We start from the raw sequence: 19,002 nt of genomic DNA on the forward strand, positions 1-19,002 counted from the left end.
AACTGACGGTCACAGGGTGCTGTACGAGTTTCGTGACGTCACTTCGTGTTATTTCACGTTGAGGAGCATTGCCTCGTGTAAAACACAAAATAAGTCCTACGATGTCACGGGAACGGCCCGCGAAAAGTTGAACCAATAAGAAGCGAGAACGCCGTCGACGTCTGAAGCAAAACTTGCGAGACGCCATATTGTATTTGTTTCTTTTTTCAGTCGAAGCCCCTTGTTTTGTGGTTTTTGTATTGTACCTTACATCCTACAGGTATGAACTATTTCAAAGCACCAACACATCGAGCAGCTCTCGAAAGCGTGACGTTATTGGCACAACTTCTGTACTAAAATTACTGGGAACATCATATTGGTGGATAGAGAATTTTCGTATTTAGTTATCTTAAAGTATTATGAAAGTTAACCATTTTCAGGCAATGGCATGTTCAAGATTCATCAAAAAACGCGACGTTGTTGGTAGAATTTGTTATAAGTGAATGTCAGTTAATAAGTTGTCGGCGATGAAAGCTTTCTTATACATATGTATCAACCTGGATACAGTGCAAATCACACTTACGTGCCTGGCAGAAGGTGGATTCTGTTTTTCTGGGTTAGCTTGAAAAAGAGTTTTACTTCGATATATCACCTCCGGTTCAACGGCCGTCTTGTGGTTTTTTAACGCATTTATGATTGATAGACAGTGCATTAATTACGCTGATTAAAATAAAGATAGAGGAAAGACTTAATCATTCTCGTTGCACACGTCCATTCTATCTGTAATTGCATGGCTGATGTATGACTGTTATCTTTGAGACTTCTGATGATAAATAGAAATGATTAGCCTGGAATCGTCCTGTAAGAAATTGTACATCAAGTTTTATCAGGTGGCCTATGTGACAGCTCGTGTGTGTATTTAATATCTCATTAATCGTATTTTATTGACGTTATCTTACTTGCACGCACTGTCATAAAATACACTACTGGCCACTAAAATTGCTACACCAAGAAGAAATGCAGATGATAAACGGGTATTCATTGGACAAATATATTATACTAGAACTGACATGTGATTACATTTTCACGCAATTTCGGTGCATAGATCCTGAGAAATCAGTACCCAGAACAACCACCTCTGGCCGTAATAACGGCCTTGATACGCCTGGGCATTGACTCAAACAGAGCTCGCATGGCGTGTACAGGTACAGCTGCCCGTGCAGCTTCAACACGATACCACAGTTCATCAAGAGTAGTGACTGGCGTATTGTGACGAGCCAGCTGCTCGGCCACCATTGACCAGACGTTTTCAATTGGTGAGAGATCTGGAGAATGTGCTGGCCAGGGCAGCAGTCTAACATTTTCTGTATCCAGAAAGGTCCGTACAGGACCTGCAACGTGTGGTTGTGCATTATCCTGCTGAAATGTAGGGTTTAGCAGGGATCGAATGAAGCGTAGAGCCACGGGTCGTAACACATCTGAAATGTAACGTCCACCCGTCATTGCGAACAAGAGGTGACCGAGACGTGTAACCAAGGGCACCCCATAGCATCATACCGGGTGATACGCCAGTATGGCGATGACGAATACACGCTTCCAATGTGCGTTCACCGCGATGTCTCCAAACACGGATGCGACCATCATGATGCTGTAAACAGAACGTGGATTGATCCGAAAAAATGACGTTTTGCCATTCGTGCACCCAGGTTCGTCGTCGAGTACACCATCGCCGGCGCTCCTGTCTGTGATGCAGCGTCAAGGCTAACCGCAGCCACGGTCTCCGAGCCGATAGTCCGTGCTGCTGCAAACGTCGTCGAACTGTTCGTGCAGATGGTTGTTGTCTTGCAAACGTCCCCATCTGTTGACTCAGGGATCGAGACGTGGCTGCACGATCCATTACAGCCGTGCGGATAAGATGCCTGTCATCTCGACTGCTAGTGATACGAGGCCGTTGGGATCCAGCACGGGGTTCCGTATTACCCTCCTGAACCCACCGATTCCATATTCTGCTAACAGTCACTGTATCTCGACCAACGCGAGCAGCAATGTCGCGATACTATAAACCGCAATCACGATAGGCTACAATCCGACCTTTATCAAAGTCGGAAACGTGATGGTACGCATTTCTCCTCCTTACACGAGGCATCACAACAACGTTTCACCAGGCAACGCCAGTCAACTGCTGTTTGTGTATGAGAAATCGGTTGGAAACTTTCCTCGTGTCAGCGCGTTGTAGGTGTCGCCACCGGCGCCAACCTTGTGTGAATGCTCTGAAAAGCTAATCATTTGCATATCACAGCATCTTCTTCCTGTCGGTTAAATTTCGCGTCTGTAGCACGCCATCTTCCTGGTGTAGCAATTTTAATGGTCAGTAGTGTACTTGGAATGGTTCGCATACGTGACTGGAGACATCAGAAACTATGTGAGATATAGCAGTGTGAGACAATAACGTGAATGCTCCCAAGAACTGTCTTAGGTTTGCACTTGTCACAGGAGGTGGTGCGCACTGGAGGAGTACAGACACGAAACGGCGTGTGGATTACTGCTACGTGAGGTAGCAACAACTCACTGCAGACGTATGAGATAGTTGTGTACGGTGGTTTTTTGCTACGGCCGGGACAAAGAGAAGAGCGGCTAGTCTAGACTAGCCTAGACGGGTTGTCGGCTATTAGCGGTTGCGCCATAGCTGGCGGGCCGTCTGGCTGGTGTCTAGGAATCTCTCTCTCTCTCTCTCTCTCTCTCTCTCCTTATCTCTAGGCGGACGTTGCTAGGCGAACGCTTCAAGGGCAGCAGTCGCAGGGGGAAGTGCTGAAGCCAGAAGACAAAAGACCGCGAAATAAAGCGGCTCTGTAGGGGCTGCGCTCCGTACGCACACATACACACACACACACACACACACACACACACACACACACAGGTGCGCGCGCGCTACTTCATTGTTTTATGGCGCTGATAATAAAACACTATACAGTGTTTCCAGAATGAGAATTTCACTCTGCAGTGGAGTGTGCGCTTATATGAAACTTCTTGGCAGATTAAAACTGTGTGCCGGACCGAGACTCGAACTCGCGACCTTTGCTTTTCACGAGCAAGTGCTCTACCATCTGAGCTACCCAAGCACGACTCACGCCCCCTGCTCACAGCTGTACTTCTGCCAGTACCTCGTCTCCTACCTTCCAAACTTTACAGAAGCTCTCATGCGAACCTTGCAGAACTAGCACTCCTGAAAGAAAGGATATTGCGGAGACATGGAATAGCCACAACCTGGGGGATGTTTCCAGAATGAGGTTTTTCACTCTGCAGCCGAGTGTGCGCTGATATGAAACTTCCTGGCAGATTAAAACTGTGTGCTGGACCGAGACTCGAACTCGGGACCTTTGCCTTACGCGGGCAAGTGCTCTACCATCTGAGCTACCCAAGCACGACTCACGCCCGGTACTCACAGCTGTACTTCTGCCAGTACCTCGTCTCCTACCTTCCAAACTTTACAGAAGCTCTCATGCGAACCTTGCAGAAGTAGCACTCCTGAAAGAAAGGATATTGCGGAGACATGGAATAGCCACAACCTGGGGGATGTTTCCAGAATGAGGTTTTTCACTCTGCAGCCGAGTGTGCGCTGATATGAAACTTCCTGGCAGATTAAAACTGTGTGCCCCACCGAGACTCGAACTCGGGACCTTTGCCTTACGCGGGCAAGTGCTCTACCATCTGAGCTACCCAAGCACGACTCACGCCCGGTACTCACAGCTGTACTTCTGCCAGTACCTCGTCTCCTACCTTCCAAACTTTACAGAAGCTCTCATGCGAACCTTGCAGAAGTAGCACTCCTGAAAGAAAGGACATTGCGGAGACATGGAATAGCCACAACCTGGGGGATGTTTCCAGAATGAGGTTTTTCACTCTGCAGCCGAGTGTGCGCTGATATGAAACTTCCTGGCAGATTAAAACTGTGTGCTGGACCGAGACTCGAACTCGGGACCTTTGCCTTACGGGCAAGTGCTCTACCATCTGAGCTACCCAAGCACGACTCACGCCCGGTACTCACAGCTGTACTTCTGCCAGTACCTCGTCTCCTACCTTCCAAACTTTACAGAAGCTCTCATGCGAACCTTGCAGAAGTAGCACTCCTGAAAGAAAGGACATTGCGGAGACATGGAATAGCCACAACCTGGGGGATGTTTCCAGAATGAGGTTTTTCACTCTGCAGCCGAGTGTGCGCTGATATGAAACTTCCTGGCAGATTAAAACTGTGTGCTGGACCGAGACTCGAACTCGGGACCTTTGCCTTACGGGCAAGTGCTCTACCATCTGAGCTACCCAAGCACGACTCACGCCCGGTACTCACAGCTGTACTTCTGCCAGTACCTCGTCTCCTACCTTCCAAACTTTACAGAAGCTCTCATGCGAACCTTGCAGAAGTAGCACTCCTGAAACAAAGGACATTGCGGAGACATGGAATAGCCACAACCTGGGGGATGTTTCCAGAATGAGGTTTTTCACTCTGCAGCCGAGTGTGCGCTGATATGAAACTTCCTGGCAGATTAAAACTGTGTGCTGGACCGAGACTCGAACTCGGGACCTTTGCCTTACGGGCAAGTGCTCTACCATCTGAGCTACCCAAGCACGACTCACGCCCGGTACTCACAGCTGTACTTCTGCCAGTACCTCGTCTCCTACCTTCCAAACTTTACAGAAGCTCTCATGCGAACCTTGCAGAAGTAGCACTCCTGAAAGAACGGATATTGCGGAGACATGGAATAGCCACAACCTGGGGGATGTTTCCAGAATGAGGTTTTTCACTCTGCAGCCGAGTGTGCGCTGATATGAAACTTCCTGGCAGATTAAAACTGTGTGCTGGACCGAGACTCGAACTCGGGACCTTTGCCTTACGCGGGCAAGTGCTCTACCATCTGAGCTACCCAAGCACGACTCACGCCCGGTACTCACAGCTGTACTTCTGCCAGTACCTCGTCTCCTACCTTCCAAACTTTACAGAAGCTCTCATGCGAACCTTGCAGAAGTAGCACTCCTGAAAGAAAGGATATTGCGGAGACATGGAATAGCCACAACCTGGGGGATGTTTCCAGAATGAGGTTTTTCACTCTGCAGCCGAGTGTGCGCTGATATGAAACTTCCTGGCAGATTAAAACTGTGTGCCCCACCGAGACTCGAACTCGGGACCTTTGCCTTACGCGGGCAAGTGCTCTACCATCTGAGCTACCCAAGCACGACTCACGCCCGGTACTCACAGCTGTACTTCTGCCAGTACCTCGTCTCCTACCTTCCAAACTTTACAGAAGCTCTCATGCGAACCTTGCAGAAGTAGCACTCCTGAAAGAAAGGACATTGCGGAGACATGGAATAGCCACAACCTGGGGGATGTTTCCAGAATGAGGTTTTTCACTCTGCAGCCGAGTGTGCGCTGATATGAAACTTCCTGGCAGATTAAAACTGTGTGCTGGACCGAGACTCGAACTCGGGACCTTTGCCTTACGGGCAAGTGCTCTACCATCTGAGCTACCCAAGCACGACTCACGCCCGGTACTCACAGCTGTACTTCTGCCAGTACCTCGTCTCCTACCTTCCAAACTTTACAGAAGCTCTCATGCGAACCTTGCAGAAGTAGCACTCCTGAAAGAAAGGACATTGCGGAGACATGGAATAGCCACAACCTGGGGGATGTTTCCAGAATGAGGTTTTTCACTCTGCAGCCGAGTGTGCGCTGATATGAAACTTCCTGGCAGATTAAAACTGTGTGCTGGACCGAGACTCGAACTCGGGACCTTTGCCTTACGGGCAAGTGCTCTACCATCTGAGCTACCCAAGCACGACTCACGCCCGGTACTCACAGCTGTACTTCTGCCAGTACCTCGTCTCCTACCTTCCAAACTTTACAGAAGCTCTCATGCGAACCTTGCAGAAGTAGCACTCCTGAAACAAAGGACATTGCGGAGACATGGAATAGCCACAACCTGGGGGATGTTTCCAGAATGAGGTTTTTCACTCTGCAGCCGAGTGTGCGCTGATATGAAACTTCCTGGCAGATTAAAACTGTGTGCTGGACCGAGACTCGAACTCGGGACCTTTGCCTTACGGGCAAGTGCTCTACCATCTGAGCTACCCAAGCACGACTCACGCCCGGTACTCACAGCTGTACTTCTGCCAGTACCTCGTCTCCTACCTTCCAAACTTTACAGAAGCTCTCATGCGAACCTTGCAGAAGTAGCACTCCTGAAAGAACGGATATTGCGGAGACATGGAATAGCCACAACCTGGGGGATGTTTCCAGAATGAGGTTTTTCACTCTGCAGCCGAGTGTGCGCTGATATGAAACTTCCTGGCAGATTAAAACTGTGTGCTGGACCGAGACTCGAACTCGGGACCTTTGCCTTACGCGGGCAAGTGCTCTACCATCTGAGCTACCGAAGCACGACTCACGCCCGGTACTCACAGCTGTACTTCTGCCAGTACCTCGTCTCCTACCTTCCAAACTTTACAGAAGCTCTCATGCGAACCTTGCAGAAGTAGCACTCCTGAAAGAAAGGACATTGCGGAGACATGGAATAGCCACAACCTGGGGGATGTTTCCAGAATGAGGTTTTTCACTCTGCAGCCGAGTGTGCGCTGATATGAAACTTCCTGGCAGATTAAAACTGTGTGCTGGACCGAGACTCGAACTCGGGACCTTTGCCTTACGCGGGCAAGTGCTCTACCGACTGAGCTACCCAAGCACGACTCACGCCCGGTACTCACAGCTTTACTTCTGCCAGTATCTCGTCTCCTACCTTCCAAACTTTACAGAAGCTCTCATGCGAACCTTGCAGAAGTAGCACTCCTGAAAGAAAGGATATTGCGGAGACATGGAATAGCCACAACCTGGGGGATGTTTCCAGAATGAGGTTTTTCACTCTGCAGCCGAGTGTGCGCTGATATGAAACTTCCTGGCAGATTAAAACTGTGTGCCCCACCGAGACTCGAACTCGGGACCTTTGCCTTACGCGGGCAAGTGCTCTACCATCTGAGCTACCCAAGCACGACTCACGCCCGGTACTCACAGCTGTACTTCTGCCAGTACCTCGTCTCCTACCTTCCAAACTTTACAGAAGCTCTCATGCGAACCTTGCAGAAGTAGCACTCCTGAAAGAAAGGATATTGCGGAGACATGGAATAGCCACAACCTGGGGGATGTTTCCAGAATGAGGTTTTTCACTCTGCAGCCGAGTGTGCGCTGATATGAAACTTCCTGGCAGATTAAAACTGTGTGCTGGACCGAGACTCGAACTCGGGACCTTTGCCTTACGCGGGCAAGTGCTCTACCATCTGAGCTACCCAAGCACGACTCACGCCCGGTACTCACAGCTGTACTTCTGCCAGTACCTCGTCTCGTACCTTCCAAACTTTACAGAAGCTCTCCTGCGAACCTTGCAGAAGTAGCACTCCTGAAAGAAAGGATATTGCGGAGACATGGAATAGCCACAACCTGGGGGATGTTTCCAGAATGAGGTTTTTCACTCTGCAGCCGAGTGTGCGCTGATATGAAACTTCCTGGCAGATTAAAACTGTGTGCTGGACCGAGACTCGAACTCGGGAGCTTTGCCTTACGCGGGCAAGTGCTCTACCATCTGAGCTACCCAAGCACGACTCACGCCCGGTACTCACAGCTGTACTTCTGCCAGTACCTCGTCTCCTACCTTCCAAACTTTACAGAAGCTCTCATGCGAACCTTGCAGAAGTAGCACTCCTGAAAGAAAGGATATTGCGGAGACATGGAATAGCCACAACCTGGGGGATGTTTCCAGAATGAGGTTTTTCACTCTGCAGCCGAGTGTGCGCTGATATGAAACTTCCTGGCAGATTAAAACTGTGTGCCCCACCGAGACTCGAACTCGGGACCTTTGCCTTACGCGGGCAAGTGCTCTACCATCTGAGCTACCCAAGCACGACTCACGCCCGGTACTCACAGCTGTACTTCTGCCAGTACCTCGTCTCCTACCTTCCAAACTTTACAGAAGCTCTCCTGCGAACCTTGCAGAAGTAGCACTCCTGAAAGAAAGGATATTGCGGAGACATGGAATAGCCACAACCTGGGGGATGTTTCCAGAATGAGGTTTTTCACTCTGCAGCCGAGTGTGCGCTGATATGAAACTTCCTGGCAGATTAAAACTGTGTGCCCCACCGAGACTCGAACTCGGGACCTTTGCCTTACGCGGGCAAGTGCTCTACCATCTGAGCTACCCAAGCACGACTCACGCCCGGTACTCACAGCTGTACTTCTGCCAGTACCTCGTCTCCTACCTTCCAAACTTTACAGAAGCTCTCATGCGAACCTTGCAGAAGTAGCACTCCTGAAAGAAAGGATATTGCGGAGACATGGAATAGCCACAACCTGGGGGATGTTTCCAGAATGAGGTTTTTCACTCTGCAGCCGAGTGTGCGCTGATATGAAACTTCCTGGCAGATTAAAACTGTGTGCTGGACCGAGACTCGAACTCGGGGCTTTGCCTTACGCGGGCAAGTGCTCTACCATCTGAGCTACCCAAGCACGACTCACGCCCGGTACTCACAGCTGTACTTCTGCCAGTACCTCGTCTCCTACCTTCCAAACTTTACAGAAGCTCTCATGCGAACCTTGCAGAAGTAGCACTCCTGAAAGAAAGGATATTGCGGAGACATGGAATAGCCACAACCTGGGGGATGTTTCCAGAATGAGGTTTTTCACTCTGCAGCCGAGTGTGCGCTGATATGAAACTTCCTGGCAGATTAAAACTGTGTGCTGGACCGAGACTCGAACTCGGGACCTTTGCCTTACGCGGGCAAGTGCTCTACCAACTGAGCTACCCAAGCACGACTCACGCCCGGTACTCACAGCTGTACTTCTGCCAGTATCTCGTCTCCTACCTTCCAAACTTTACAGAAGCTCTCATGCGAACCTTGCAGAAGTAGCACTCCTGAAAGAAAGGATATTGCGGAGACATGGAATAGCCACAACCTGGGGGATGTTTCCAGAATGAGGTTTTTCACTCTGCAGCCGAGTGTGCGCTGATATGAAACTTCCTGGCAGATTAAAACTGTGTGCTGGACCGAGACTCGAACTCGGGACCTTTGCCTTACGGGCAAGTGCTCTACCATCTGAGCTACCCAAGCACGACTCACGCCCGGTACTCACAGCTGTACTTCTGCCAGTACCTCGTCTCCTACCTTCCAAACTTTACAGAAGCTCTCATGCGAACCTTGCAGAAGTAGCACTCCTGAAAGAAAGGACATTGCGGAGACATGGAATAGCCACAACCTGGGGGATGTTTCCAGAATGAGGTTTTTCACTCTGCAGCCGAGTGTGCGCTGATATGAAACTTCCTGGCAGATTAAAACTGTGTGCTGGACCGAGACTCGAACTCGGGACCTTTGCCTTACGGGCAAGTGCTCTACCATCTGAGCTACCCAAGCACGACTCACGCCCGGTACTCACAGCTGTACTTCTGCCAGTACCTCGTCTCCTACCTTCCAAACTTTACAGAAGCTCTCATGCGAACCTTGCAGAAGTAGCACTCCTGAAAGAACGGATATTGCGGAGACATGGAATAGCCACAACCTGGGGGATGTTTCCAGAATGAGGTTTTTCACTCTGCAGCCGAGTGTGCGCTGATATGAAACTTCCTGGCAGATTAAAACTGTGTGCTGGACCGAGACTCGAACTCGGGACCTTTGCCTTACGCGGGCAAGTGCTCTACCATCTGAGCTACCCAAGCACGACTCACGCCCGGTACTCACAGCTGTACTTCTGCCAGTACCTCGTCTCCTACCTTCCAAACTTTACAGAAGCTCTCATGCGAACCTTGCAGAAGTAGCACTCCTGAAAGAAAGGACATTGCGGAGACATGGAATAGCCACAACCTGGGGGATGTTTCCAGAATGAGGTTTTTCACTCTGCAGCCGAGTGTGCGCTGATATGAAACTTCCTGGCAGATTAAAACTGTGTGCTGGACCGAGACTCGAACTCGGGACCTTTGCCTTACGCGGGCAAGTGCTCTACCGACTGAGCTACCCAAGCACGACTCACGCCCGGTACTCACAGCTTTACTTCTGCCAGTATCTCGTCTCCTACCTTCCAAACTTTACAGAAGCTCTCATGCGAACCTTGCAGAAGTAGCACTCCTGAAAGAAAGGATATTGCGGAGACATGGAATAGCCACAACCTGGGGGATGTTTCCAGAATGAGGTTTTTCACTCTGCAGCCGAGTGTGCGCTGATATGAAACTTCCTGGCAGATTAAAACTGTGTGCCCCACCGAGACTCGAACTCGGGACCTTTGCCTTACGCGGGCAAGTGCTCTACCATCTGAGCTACCCAAGCACGACTCACGCCCGGTACTCACAGCTGTACTTCTGCCAGTACCTCGTCTCCTACCTTCCAAACTTTACAGAAGCTCTCATGCGAACCTTGCAGAAGTAGCACTCCTGAAAGAAAGGATATTGCGGAGACATGGAATAGCCACAACCTGGGGGATGTTTCCAGAATGAGGTTTTTCACTCTGCAGCCGAGTGTGCGCTGATATGAAACTTCCTGGCAGATTAAAACTGTGTGCTGGACCGAGACTCGAACTCGGGACCTTTGCCTTACGCGGGCAAGTGCTCTACCATCTGAGCTACCCAAGCACGACTCACGCCCGGTACTCACAGCTGTACTTCTGCCAGTACCTCGTCTCCTACCTTCCAAACTTTACAGAAGCTCTCCTGCGAACCTTGCAGAAGTAGCACTCCTGAAAGAAAGGATATTGCGGAGACATGGAATAGCCACAACCTGGGGGATGTTTCCAGAATGAGGTTTTTCACTCTGCAGCCGAGTGTGCGCTGATATGAAACTTCCTGGCAGATTAAAACTGTGTGCTGGACCGAGACTCGAACTCGGGAGCTTTGCCTTACGCGGGCAAGTGCTCTACCATCTGAGCTACCCAAGCACGACTCACGCCCGGTACTCACAGCTGTACTTCTGCCAGTACCTCGTCTCCTACCTTCCAAACTTTACAGAAGCTCTCATGCGAACCTTGCAGAAGTAGCACTCCTGAAAGAAAGGATATTGCGGAGACATGGAATAGCCACAACCTGGGGGATGTTTCCAGAATGAGGTTTTTCACTCTGCAGCCGAGTGTGCGCTGATATGAAACTTCCTGGCAGATTAAAACTGTGTGCCCCACCGAGACTCGAACTCGGGACCTTTGCCTTACGCGGGCAAGTGCTCTACCATCTGAGCTACCCAAGCACGACTCACGCCCGGTACTCACAGCTGTACTTCTGCCAGTACCTCGTCTCCTACCTTCCAAACTTTACAGAAGCTCTCCTGCGAACCTTGCAGAAGTAGCACTCCTGAAAGAAAGGATATTGCGGAGACATGGAATAGCCACAACCTGGGGGATGTTTCCAGAATGAGGTTTTTCACTCTGCAGCCGAGTGTGCGCTGATATGAAACTTCCTGGCAGATTAAAACTGTGTGCCCCACCGAGACTCGAACTCGGGACCTTTGCCTTACGCGGGCAAGTGCTCTACCATCTGAGCTACCCAAGCACGACTCACGCCCGGTACTCACAGCTGTACTTCTGCCAGTACCTCGTCTCCTACCTTCCAAACTTTACAGAAGCTCTCATGCGAACCTTGCAGAAGTAGCACTCCTGAAAGAAAGGATATTGCGGAGACATGGAATAGCCACAACCTGGGGGATGTTTCCAGAATGAGGTTTTTCACTCTGCAGCCGAGTGTGCGCTGATATGAAACTTCCTGGCAGATTAAAACTGTGTGCTGGACCGAGACTCGAACTCGGGGCTTTGCCTTACGCGGGCAAGTGCTCTACCATCTGAGCTACCCAAGCACGACTCACGCCCGGTACTCACAGCTGTACTTCTGCCAGTACCTCGTCTCCTACCTTCCAAACTTTACAGAAGCTCTCATGCGAACCTTGCAGAAGTAGCACTCCTGAAAGAAAGGATATTGCGGAGACATGGAATAGCCACAACCTGGGGGATGTTTCCAGAATGAGGTTTTTCACTCTGCAGCCGAGTGTGCGCTGATATGAAACTTCCTGGCAGATTAAAACTGTGTGCTGGACCGAGACTCGAACTCGGGACCTTTGCCTTACGCGGGCAAGTGCTCTACCAACTGAGCTACCCAAGCACGACTCACGCCCGGTACTCACAGCTGTACTTCTGCCAGTACCTCGTCTCCTACCTTCCAAACTTTACAGAAGCTCTCATGCGAACCTTGCAGAAGTAGCACTCCTGAAAGAAAGGATATTGCGGAGACATGGAATAGCCACAACCTGGGGGATGTTTCCAGAATGAGGTTTTTCACTCTGCAGCCGAGTGTGCGCTGATATGAAACTTCCTGGCAGATTAAAACTGTGTGCCCCACCGAGACTCGAACTCGGGACCTTTGCCTTACGCGGGCAAGTGCTCTACCATCTGAGCTACCCAAGCACGACTCACGCCCGGTACTCACAGCTGTACTTCTGCCAGTACCTCGTCTCCTACCTTCCAAACTTTACAGAAGCTCTCATGCGAACCTTGCAGAAGTAGCACTCCTGAAAGAAAGGATATTGCGGAGACATGGAATAGCCACAACCTGGGGGATGTTTCCAGAATGAGGTTTTTCACTCTGCAGCCGAGTGTGCGCTGATATGAAACTTCCTGGCAGATTAAAACTGTGTGCTGGACCGAGACTCGAACTCGGGACCTTTGCCTTACGCGGGCAAGTGCTCTACCAACTGAGCTACCCAAGCACGACTCACGCCCGGTACTCACAGCTGTACTTCTGCCAGTATCTCGTCTCCTACCTTCCAAACTTTACAGAAGCTCTCATGCGAACCTTGCAGAAGTAGCACTCCTGAAAGAAAGGATATTGCGGAGACATGGAATAGCCACAACCTGGGGGATGTTTCCAGAATGAGGTTTTTCACTCTGCAGCCGAGTGTGCGCTGATATGAAACTTCCTGGCAGATTAAAACTGTGTGCTGGACCGAGACTCGAACTCGGGACCTTTGCCTTACGCGGGCAAGTGCTCTACCATCTGAGCTACCCAAGCACGACTCACGCCCGGTACTCACAGCTGTACTTCTGCCAGTACCTCGTCTCCTACCTTCCAAACTTTACAGAAGCTCTCATGCGAACCTTGCAGAAGTAGCACTCCTGAAAGAAAGGATATTGCGGAGACATGGAATAGCCACAACCTGGGGGATGTTTCCAGAATGAGGTTTTTCACTCTGCAGCCGAGTGTGCGCTGATATGAAACTTCCTGGCAGATTAAAACTGTGTGCTGGACCGAGACTCGAACTCGGGACCTTTGCCTTACGCGGGCAAGTGCTCTACCATCTGAGCTACCCAAGCACGACTCACGCCCGGTACTCACAGCTGTACTTCTGCCAGTACCTCGTCTCCTACCTTCCAAACTTTACAGAAGCTCTCATGCGAACCTTGCAGAAGTAGCACTCCTGAAAGAAAGGATATTGCGGAGACATGGAATAGCCACAACCTGGGGGATGTTTCCAGAATGAGGTTTTTCACTCTGCAGCCGAGTGTGCGCTGATATGAAACTTCCTGGCAGATTAAAACTGTGTGCTGGACCGAGACTCGAACTCGGGACCTTTGCCTTACGCGGGCAAGTGCTCTACCAACTGAGCTACCCAAGCACGACTCACGCCCGGTACTCACAGCTGTACTTCTGCCAGTATCTCGTCTCCTACCTTCCAAACTTTACAGAAGCTCTCATGCGAACCTTGCAGAAGTAGCACTCCTGAAAGAAAGGATATTGCGGAGACATGGAATAGCCACAACCTGGGGGATGTTTCCAGAATGAGGTTTTTCACTCTGCAGCCGAGTGTGCGCTGATATGAAACTTCCTGGCAGATTAAAACTGTGTGCTGGACCGAGACTCGAACTCGGGACCTTTGCCTTACGCGGGCAAGTGCTCTACCATCTGAGCTACCCAAGCACGACTCACGCCCGGTACTCACAGCTGTACTTCTGCCAGTGCCTCGTCTCCTACCTTCCAAACTTTACAGAAGCTCTCATGCGAACCTTGCAGAAGTAGCACTCCTGAAAGAAAGGATATTGCGGAGACATGGAATAGCCACAACCTGGGGGATGTTTCCAGAATGAGGTTTTTCACTCTGCAGCCGAGTGTGCGCTGATATGAAACTTCCTGGCAGATTAAAACTGTGTGCTGGACCGAGACTCGAACTCGGGACCTTTGCCTTACGCGGGCAAGTGCTCTACCATCTGAGCTACCCAAGCACGACTCACGCCCGGTACTCACAGCTTTACTTCTGCCAGTACCTCGTCTCCTACCTTCCAAACTTTACAGAAGCTCTCATGCGAACCTTGCAGAAGTAGCACTCCTGAAAGAAAGGATATTGCGGAGACATGGAATAGCCACAACCTGGGGGATGTTTCCAGAATGAGGTTTTTCACTCTGCAGCCGAGTGTGCGCTGATATGAAACTTCCTGGCAGATTAAAACTGTGTGCTGGACCGAGAGTCGAACTCGGGACCTTTGCCTTACGCGGGCAAGTGCTCTACCAACTGAGCTACCCAAGCACGACTCACGCCCGGTACTCACAGCTGTACTTCTGCCAGTACCTCGTCTCCTACCTTCCAAACTTTACAGAAGCTCTCATGCGAACCTTGCAGAAGTAGCACTCCTGAAAGAAAGGATATTGCGGAGACATGGAATAGCCACAACCTGGGGGATGTTTCCAGAATGAGGTTTTTCACTCTGCAGCCGAGTGTGCGCTGATATGAAACTTCCTGGCAGATTAAAACTGTGTGCTGGACCGAGACTCGAACTCGGGACCTTTGCCTTACGCGGGCAAGTGCTCTACCATCTGAGCTACCCAAGCACGACTCACGCCCGGTACTCACAGCTGAGTACCTCGTCTCCTACCTTCCAAACTTTACAGAAGCTCACATGCGAACCTTGCAGAAGTAGCACTCCTGAAAGAAAGGATATTGCGGAGACATGGAATAGCCACAACCTGGGGGATGTTTCCAGAATGAGATTTTTCACTCTGCAGCCGAGTGTGCGCTGATATGAAACTTCCTGGCAGATTAAAACTGTGTGCTGGACCGAGACTCGAACTCGGGACCTTTGCCTTACGCGGGCAAGTGCTCTACCATCTGAGCTACCCAAGCACGACTCACGCCCGGTACTCACAGCTGTACTTCTGCCAGTACCTCGTCTCCTACCTTCCAAACTTTACAGAAGCTCTCATGCGAACCTTGCAGAAGTAGCACTCCTGAAAGAAAGGATATTGCGGAGACATGGAATAGCCACAACCTGGGGGATGTTTCCAGAATGAGGTTTTTCACTCTGCAGCCGAGTGTGCGCTGATATGAAACTTCCTGGCAGATTAAAACTGTGTGCTGGACCGAGACTCGAACTCGGGACCTTTGCCTTACGCGGGCAAGTGCTCTACCATCTGAGCTACCCAAGCACGACTCACGCCCGGTACTCACAGCTTTACTTCTGCCAGTACCTCGTCTCCTACCTTCCAAACTTTACAGAAGCTCTCATGCGAACCTTGCAGAAGTAGCACTCCTGAAAGAAAGGATATTGCGGAGACATGGAATAGCCACAACCAGGGGGATGTTTCCAGAATGAGGTTTTTCACTCTGCAGCCGAGTGTGCGCTGATATGAAACTTCCTGGCAGATTAAAACTGTGTGCTGGACCGAGACTCGAACTCGGGACCTTTGCCTTACGCGGGCAAGTGCTCTACCATCTGAGCTACCCAAGCACGACTCACGCCCGGTACTCACAGCTGTACTTCTGCCAGTACCTCGTCTCCTACCTTCCAAACTTTACAGAAGCTCTCATGCGAACCTTGCAGAAGTAGCACTCCTGAAAGAAAGGATATTGCGGAGACATGGAATAGCCACAACCTGGGGGATGTTTCCAGAATGAGGTTTTTCACTCTGCAGCCGAGTGTGCGCTGATATGAAACTTCCTGGCAGATTAAAACTGTGTGCTGGACCGAGACTCGAACTCGGGACCTTTGCCTTACGCGGGCAAGTGCTCTACCATCTGAGCTACCCAAGCACGACTCACGCCCGGTACTCACAGCTGTACTTCTGCCAGTACCTCGTCTCCTACCTTCCAAACTTTACAGAAGCTCTCCTGCGAACCTTGCAGAAGTAGCACTCCTGAAAGAAAGGATATTGCGGAGACATGGAATAGCCACAACCTGGGGGATGTTTCCAGAATGAGGTTTTTCACTCTGCAGCCGAGTGTGCGCTGATATGAAACTTCCTGGCAGATTAAAACTGTGTGCTGGACCGAGACTCGAACTCGGGACCTTTGCCTTACGCGGGCAAGTGCTCTACCATCTGAGCTACCCAAGCACGACTCACGCCCGGTACTCACAGCTGTACTTCTGCCAGTACCTCGTCTCCTACCTTCCAAACTTTACAGAAGCTCTCATGCGAACCTTGCAGAAGTAGCACTCCTGAAAGAAAGGATATTGCGGAGACATGGAATAGCCACAACCTGGGGGATGTTTCCAGAATGAGGTTTTTCACTCTGCAGCCGAGTGTGCGCTGATATGAAACTTCCTGGCAGATTAAAACTGTGTGCCCCACCGAGACTCGAACTCGGGACCTTTGCCTTACGCGGGCAAGTGCTCTACCATCTGAGCTACCCAAGCACGACTCACGCCCGGTACTCACAGCTTTACTTCTGCCAGTACCTCGTCTCCTACCTTCCAAACTTTACAGAAGCTCTCATGCGAACCTTGCAGAAGTAGCACTCCTGAAAGAAAGGATATTGCGGAGACATGGAATAGCCACAACCTGGGGGATGTTTCCAGAATGAGGTTTTTCACTCTGCAGCCGAGTGTGCGCTGATATGAAACTTCCTGGCAGATTAAAACTGTGTGCTGGACCGAGACTCGAACTCGGGACCTTTGCCTTACGCGGGCAAGTGCTCTACCATCTGAGCTACCCAAGCACGACTCACGCCCGGTACTCACAGCTGTACTTCTGCCAGTACCTCGTCTCCTACCTTCCAAACTTTACAGAAGCTCTCATGCGAACCTTGCAGAAGTAGCACTCCTGAAAGAAAGGATATTGCGGAGACATGGAATAGCCACAACCTGGGGGATGTTTCCAGAATGAGGTTTTTCACTCTGCAGCCGAGTGTGCGCTGATATGAAACTTCCTGGCAGATTAAAACTGTGTGCTGGACCGAGACTCGAACTCGGGACCTTTGCCTTACGCGGGCAAGTGCTCTACTATCTGAGCTACCCAAGCACGACTCACGCCCGGTACTCACAGCTGTACTTCTGCCAGTACCTCGTCTCCTACCTTCCAAACTTTACAGAAGCTCTCATGCGAACCTTGCAGAAGTAGCACTCCTGAAAGAAAGGATATTGCGGAGACATGGAATAGCCACAACCTGGGGGATGTTTCCAGAATGAGGTTTTTCACTCTGCAGCCGAGTGTGCGCTGATATGAAACTTCCTGGCAGATTAAAACTGTGTGCCCCACCGAGACTCGAACTCGGGACCTTTGCCTTACGCGGGCAAGTGCTCTACCATCTGAGCTACCGAAGCACGACTCACGCCCGGTACTCACAGCTGTACTTCTGCCAGTACCTCGTCTCCTACCTTCCAAACTTTACAGAAGCTCTCATGCAAACCTTGCAGAACTAGCACTCCTGAAAGAAAGGATATTGCGGAGACATGGCATAGCCACAACCTGGGGGATGTTTCCAGAATGAGGTTTTTCACTCTGCAGCCGAGTGTGCGCTGATATGAAACTTCCTGGCAGATTAAAACTGTGTGCCCCACCGAGACTCGAACTCGGGACCTTTGCCTTACGCGGGCAAGTGCTCTACCATCTGAGCTACCCAAGCACGACTCACGCCCGGTACTCACAGCTGTACTTCTGCCAGTACCTCGTCTCCTACCTTCCAAACTTTACAGAAGCTCTCATGCAAACCTTGCAGAACTAGCACTCCTGAAAGAAAGGATATTGCGGAGACATGGCATAGCCACAACCTGGGGGATGTTTCCAGAATGAGGTTTTTCACTCTGCAGCCGAGTGTGCGCTGATATGAAACTTCCTGGCAGATTAAAACTGGGTGCCCCACCGAGACTCGAACTCGGGACCTTTGCCTTACGTGGGCAAGTGCTCTACCATCTGAGCTACCCAAGCACGACTCACGCCCGGTACTCACAGCTGTACTTCTGCCAGTACCTCGTCTCCTACCTTCCAAACTTTACAGAAGCTCTCATGCGAACCTTGCAGAACTAGCACTCCTGAAAGAAAGGATATTGCGGAGACATGGCATAGCCACAACCTGGGGGATGTTTCCAGAATGAGGTTTTTCACTCTGCAGCCGAGTGTGCGCTGATATGAAACTTCCTGGCAGATTAAAACTGTGTGCCCCACCGAGACTCGAACTCGGGACCTTTGCCTTACGCGGGCAAGTGCTCTACCATCTGAGCTACCCAAGCACGACTCACGCCCGGTACTCACAGCTGTACTTCTGCCAGTACCTCGTCTCCTACCTTCCAAACTTTACAGAAGCTCTCATGCGAACCTTGCAGAACTAGCACTCCTGAAAGAAAGGATATTGCGGAGACATGGCATAGCCACAACCTGGGGGATGTTTCCAGAATGAGGTTTTTCACTCTGCAGCCGAGTGTGCGCTGATATGAAACTTCCTGGCAGATTAAAACTGTGTGCCCCACCGAGACTCGAACTCGGGACCTTTGCCTTACGCGGGCAAGTGCTCTACCATCTGAGCTACCCAAGCACGACTCACGCCCGGTACTCACAGCTGTACTTCTGCCAGTACCTCGTCTCCTACCTTCCAAACTTTACAGAAGCTCTCATGCGAACCTTGCAGAAGTAGCACTCCTGAAAGAAAGGATATTGCGGAGACATGGAATAGCCACAACCTGGGGGATGTTTCCAGAATGAGGTTTTTCACTCTGCAGCCGAGTGTGCGCTGATATGAAACTTCCTGGCAGATTAAAACTGT

General features: G+C 50.7%; 4 non-coding genes across 4 annotated transcripts; all 4 read right to left on the reverse strand.

Moving 5' to 3' along the window:
• Positions 1-8,749: 8,749 nt before the first annotated feature.
• Trnat-cgu lies at positions 8,750-8,824 on the reverse strand. Its single transcript has one exon. It is a non-coding gene; the product is annotated as a tRNA-Thr (tRNA).
• Positions 8,825-12,066: 3,242 nt separating this feature from the next.
• Positions 12,067-12,141, reverse strand: Trnat-cgu. Its single transcript has one exon. It is a non-coding gene; the product is annotated as a tRNA-Thr (tRNA).
• Positions 12,142-12,670: 529 nt separating this feature from the next.
• Trnat-cgu lies at positions 12,671-12,745 on the reverse strand. The gene has a single exon. It is a non-coding gene; the product is annotated as a tRNA-Thr (tRNA).
• An 831-nt stretch (positions 12,746-13,576) lies between these two features.
• Trnat-cgu lies at positions 13,577-13,651 on the reverse strand. Its single transcript has one exon. It is a non-coding gene; the product is annotated as a tRNA-Thr (tRNA).
• Between the last annotated feature and the right edge of the window lie 5,351 nt (positions 13,652-19,002).

The sequence above is a fragment of the Schistocerca piceifrons genome, chromosome 11 (genome assembly GCF_021461385.2).
Source record: "Schistocerca piceifrons isolate TAMUIC-IGC-003096 chromosome 11, iqSchPice1.1, whole genome shotgun sequence".
Classification (NCBI taxonomy): domain Eukaryota; kingdom Metazoa; phylum Arthropoda; class Insecta; order Orthoptera; family Acrididae; genus Schistocerca; species Schistocerca piceifrons.